Source organism: Octopus bimaculoides, chromosome 7, assembly GCF_001194135.2.
Source record: "Octopus bimaculoides isolate UCB-OBI-ISO-001 chromosome 7, ASM119413v2, whole genome shotgun sequence".
In the NCBI taxonomy this organism is placed as follows: Eukaryota; Metazoa; Mollusca; class Cephalopoda; order Octopoda; family Octopodidae; genus Octopus; species Octopus bimaculoides.
Window position 1 is genome coordinate 57,063,842 of NC_068987.1, and position 6,380 is coordinate 57,070,221.

The window sequence follows — 6,380 nt, forward strand, 5'->3', positions numbered from 1 at the left end:
CGGCGTCACTTCAACATTCACCGAAATCAGGCGGTCCCCACCGCAATCTTACGTTGGGTGAATGCACTTTAATATACGAGATACACTAATGAATAGGAGACCGATAGGGGTGCCACGAACGGTACGGACCCCGGAAAATGTGGAACGCGTTAGACAAGCTTTGATACGGAGTCCGAATCGCTCTGCTCGGAGGTATTCCACTGAACTTGGCATCGGTAATCGATCAGTAAGGTATATTTTGCATGAAGACCCGCATTTCCACCAGTACAAATTAGTCACTGGGCAACAGTTGAAACCATGGGACTATGCACAGCGGCTTAACTTCGACGTCAGATGGAAGCAATTTTTGAGGCAAATGACAACTTCATTTTGCTAATGAGCGATGAAGCTCATTTTCATTTCAATGGCATGGTGAATCAACAGAACTGTCGTTACTGAGCTCTTGAAAATCCGAGAGAACTGCACGAAAGACCACTAAGTCTGGTGTGCTGTGACGGTCTGGTGTGCTGTTGGAAAAGCTGCCGTCATTGGTCCTTATTTTTTTTAAAGACAGTAATGGAAATGCTGTTACTGTAAACTTCGAACGTTACATCGAGAAGATAAACAACTTCTTTATGCCTGAATTACGATGAAAACGTATACCTATCCGACGTGTGTGGTTTCAGCAGGATGGGGCGACAGTCCACACAGCCAAAACATCAATGGACGTTCTTCGCCTTCTCTTCGGTGATCGTCTCATTTCCAGGTTTGCTGACATTCCTTGGACCCCTCGGTCTCCTGATTTGTCCATGTGTGATTATTTCTTGTGGGGCAAACCTCAAGGAACGTGTGTATACGCATAAGCCCCGTACATTGGACGATTTGAAGGAAGTTATTTGCGTGGAAGTCGCCCAAATCGACAGAGCAATACTGGAGAGAGTAGAGGCCAACTTCCAAGAGCGCCTTCAGAAATGCATCGGGGAAAATGGACACCACATGCTGGATGTTATTTTCCACACTTGATTTTGACAAATATTAATTCAATACGAACATACTGATTTTGTGAATTTTTCAAAAACGTTCGTCCTCTTTGTCCCACTCTGTAGAAGAAATCAAAGCAGGTCTGAACCCAAAACCACATGACTGCAAAGCCAACTTCCTAACCATCCAGCCATGCTTGCACCTTTATGGCATATTAACACAGTCGGATTACAGTCTGAGACCGAAATTCATCAGGTGTAGAAAATCCTGGTTTCACGACAGTAAAACTGTTGTGTGGGTTTAGCGAAGATTAAAATATAATCCAGATAAGAAGACAAAGAAATACTTTAACACATCTTTAATGAAAGATGTGCTAAAGTATTTTCTTTGTCTTATAATTTGGATTTATATACAAGGCAGTGAGCTGGCAGAATGTCGGGCGAAATGCTTAGCGGTATTTCATCTGTCTTCGTGTTCTGAGTTCAAATGCCGCTGAGGTTGACTTTGCCTTTCATCCTTTCAGGGTCGATTAAATAAGTACCAGTTACGCACTGGGGTCAATGTAATCCCCTCCCCCATATTTGAAACCTTGTGCTTCCAGTAGAAAGAATTATTTGAATTTATATAGGCGCAGTCATGGCTGTGTGGTAAGAAGCTCGCTTCCCAACCACATGGTTCCGGGTTCAGTCTCATTGCTTGGGCAAATGCCTTCTACCATGGCCTCGGGCCAACCAAAGCGTTGTGAACGGATTCGGTAGACGAAAAGGGAAGAAACCCGTCTTTGTGCTCCTCTCGAACTGTGCTTTCTAAGCATTTCTATCGAATTCCCTGCGAGTTAACACGGGATCTCTTAACGACAATGTAAACTTCATACAATCAAGGTATCCTTGACCGGAAGAATAGCTTGCGGTCTAACCCTCGTTTGGATAATTACTACTTCCGAGGTTCCGCTAGCTATGAAACATGAATAGCCTGAATTTTATTTACTCAATTGCCTAATTTTGGGATGTTTATTCCCATATATAACTACCCTAGTTGCCAACCGTGGACTATAAAGTAAACTTTTTCAGCTTATCGTACTTCGATACGGGAAAAATTCACAACCCTCTGCACCAATACACCACTACTGTTCCTGAAAGTTGTTTTTTATATCTTCTACGAACTGCTTGAGGCTCTCTAACTTCCTACACTTTGATCCGTGGAGCTTACCTTTACACACACACACACACACACACACACACACACACACACACACACACACATACACACACACACACACGCACAGATAGATAGATAGATAGATAGATAGATAGATAGATAGATAGATAGATAGATAGATAGATAGATAGATCTACCGAATCCCCAGCGAGTTAACACGGCATCTCTGACGACAATGTAAACTTCATACAATCAAGGTATTCTTGGCCTGAAGAGTAACTTGCAGTCTACCTCTCGTTTGGATATTTTACTATCCTCAAAGCAACGAAATATTTCGCTTTTTTACTTTAGGAAAGCTTCCAGATCGTGTGAATTGTTTAGAATGGTTCTCCCTTAGCCCAAGCAAAGCTAGCAACGTCTACTTCCATTCAGGTATAGCTCACCCACACTGTTCCAAAAGGTTCCAGTTGATTTTGTGCAGCGTTCTTCTTGTTTTAATTACCATATGTAACTGGCTAACGTTGTAACATTACGCCTATCTTGGATTCTAAATCAGTATTTATTCCCCAACACAATCGTAACAGCTACTACTATCATCATCGCATAGTGGAGGTCAAGTCGGTTTCTTTTTAAAAAAGATTGAAATGGGATGTGGAAGAAAAAAGGTTGAGAAACGCTTGTATAGTGTTACGAATATGTGAGCATATGAATAATATTGTTGTCAGTTGGTTTTAGAGTACACAGGCGGGTAAATGATATTGTTCTCGGCTGCCTTTTAAGTTTTTGAATAGTTTTATAGGCCTGAGTATATAAAAGAAGATCAGTTCAGGTTTTAATTTCCGTGTGGGTTCAAAATAGAGCAATACGGCAAACTTCTTCAGGTGCAGTTTCCATTCTGATCCTGTTTCAATCCTGTCTAAAGAATAGCACAATAAAATTATATACTAACAATAACTGGAACGTGGAGAAAGAGCCTCTGTAGTAAACACACGAATGAGGTTAATAACTGTATATCATTTACAAATGTATATTATATATAGATGGCAAAAAAAAAAAAAAAAGAATATCAAGTTGTTATTGTTGTTTACGGATCGATATGTATAACTGCAAATAATCATCAGTTTACAGTTGGAAAAATTTTCGTTTGGTTGCATTGCCGAATTCAACGTATCCTGTGGACCTGAGGTTAAAAACGGGTGTTCGAGCCCCTGAGGCCGTTCAATGTTGTGAACCCCTTAGGCAGTTCAACGTTGTGAGCCTCCGAGGCAGTTCAACGTTGTGTTCTGGCAAATCCTGCAACGACACATACCAAAATATAATGGCCATGTTGTTTCTTTGGATTTATCAGTGACATGGAGAGTGGAGGACATGCTGCATGAGCAACAACCTGTCCTCCATACCATACTGTCCAAGCATGGATCTTATCGAACACCTTATACTGGAGAGTTAGCACCGGACAGCACACTAGAAAGGACACTTCAGCTTCGCTTACGCTAACACAATACGGAGAGTAATACTTATAGGTTATAGGCCATGAAGGATCACCGGAACAGCCTACAAATTCGGTTTTTGTGTCAGAGACTGTTATTCGTGCTTCAGACTGTTCAGCAATAGATAGCGCAGTTCCAGTACAGTGGACATCTAGGATTTTCATCCATCGTCATTGATGACAGTCAGAGGCTTCAAACGGTCTGAGGAAACAAATGAGAATGCATGTCAGTGTGTTTCAGAATCTTCTTATTGCCTCAACTTACCTTACTAGGGACTGACTCTGGATTGTGGTTGTGTCAACGGTCTATATATAAGAATGAGACACATATATTCATCTATACATTCATCTGTACATACTTCATTAAATTCATAGCAGACTGGTACTCACAGCTTGGTTGGGTATTACTAGATGACAAATGACTTCACTAACACCAGAATGCTATGTCTACATCGATCCAGCGAGAAAGCTTGGACGTGGTCGTTGAACCTATTAAATATATAGGCCAAATCGCTTTCAAATCCACCTCCTTATTGTCTTAAAAAAAGAAAGATATTAGATAATTTAATTCTGGATGGTTGATTTTTTTGTTATTGATTGTATAACAGAGATCATAACTTAACTACTTCTGCTGTGTCCGGGCTACTTCCAGAAGCAAGAGCCTAACTCCAAGTACACTTACCACATCTCCACTCATAGATACATCACAAAGGGAAAACAAATCAACATACTCGCAGCATCCATGGAGCTGCAGGGGATATCAGATATTGTTTAAGTATAACCGTATATATCTGCTTTAGGATCCCTCACTCCGGATGTTCTATAGGATTTTGCTCCTTTAGACTTTTTTGTAGCTGCTGAATAAATTACTGCACAAGGCAGCGAGGTTTATTATAGTAGTGAGCGTGGTTTTTTTGTCTTATTCTCTCGTACTTCAAATTTTCATGAGCAGCAAAATAGCTGAAGGGCCTCATCCACCAAGGAGTTCCGAGACAGGCTAATTAACCCATAAATGGGATCTTAAAAGGTACTAATATTCCGGTACAGAGTAAATCTGGGAACAATTGTGGCTCGAAACTCTGGAACTCTAGAACTAAAGCCCAACTCCCGGATGCAGTTTAAAGTCATACACATATACAATATGTCTTTTAAAAGAAAGGCATGACCGCAGTTATAACGCTTTCAATCATAGGCATGCTTGATCAAAGCTGTCCTGTGGCTATAGTCCTACATGTACTACATCTTTAAAAAGCGTAAGGCAAGACGTTCACTGCTGGAATGTTTTTCATAAAAACCTAACATATTGACCCGCGAATAAGCAACATTAATCATGCATGCATACATACATACATACATACATACATACATACATACATATACCAATCAATTACCTTCATTCACTTTTCTGCAGACACCCTCCTCTTCCTCCTCCTTTGCTTTGCTTCTTTTCATTCATAAAGAGATTCATTATGGACTTCAAACACGTGATGGTATACAGCAAGCTTGTTATCTGAGCCCGACATTCATGATTCGTGCACGTGATATAGATCTTCATTGCTTCAAAGTGTCATTTCAATGACACTTGTTACTGTCTGAGAGTGGTTTGAGATAATAATGATAATAATAATAATAATAATAATAATAATAATAATAATAATAATAATAATAATAATAATGATGATGATAATAATAATAATCCAATGATTGTTGCTGGTTATCGTTAAGACAATTGTGGCACGCTTTTCCACGTATGATATCGAGCATTTTCAACAAGATAAAAATGCTTGAAAACTAATTATAATATAAAAGAGGGTAGGTCGGTGAGAAGTGGAGTCTGTACATTGCTTGACAAGGTGACAACGTGTCTTGCTGTTTGTTTAGTTGTCTCTTTACAGTTTGAGTTCATACACCACCATATTTCTTTCTGCGTTATAGTATTACTGTGATCTTAGGTGGCATCAAAGCACGGTTTCATCATCTGTCGTGTCCGCATGAACTTTTTGTAGTCATTTTGGGCATCGGAATCGCAGTAGGTTAGTTAGTTTGGCGGAGAGAATTGTCTTAGGGTATCGTTTACGAATCTCTGCATTCTGAGTTCCAGTTCACGCCTAGGTCTACTTTGCTTTTCGTTCTTTCGAGGCCGTTAAATAAAGTACCGAGGCTGGAGGATTTGCGAAGTGTTAGCGTGTCAAACGAGATGATTCTGCGTGTTTTGAATTCAAATAACACTCTCTGTTACTGGCTCCCCATCCCCGGACCGCGAAATTTTTTGTCCCTCGAGAGCTCCAGACCCCAGTAATGAACTCATTTGCATACAGCCAGTCAAAGCAGATCCACTTTTACCCTTTCTTACTTACTAGTCAGCACCGTGCATTCCTTACTCTTTCCCTTTCTACTGGCTGACAGCAACCTTTTTGTCACAATCGAAAAAAATATCGCTATCACTACAAATACTACTGTCTCTAACTACCTGTCGGGCAAACGAATAAGTATATGTAAATAATATTTCTTCCTTTTTTTTTTTTTCGATTGTGACAAAAAAGTTGTCTGCCAGTAGAGAGGGAAAGAGTAAGGAATGCACAGTGCTGACTAGAAAGGAAGAAAGGATAAAGGTGGCTCTGCTCTGATTGGCTGTATGCAAATGAGTTCATTACTGGGGTCCTGAGCTCACGTGGGAAAAAACTTCGACCCCGGGCGCTTCGGGACCCGGTAAAAAACAGTGGTGGGCTTGAGAAGTCTGTAAACAAGTGCTCAAGTATTTCAGCGGGGTATT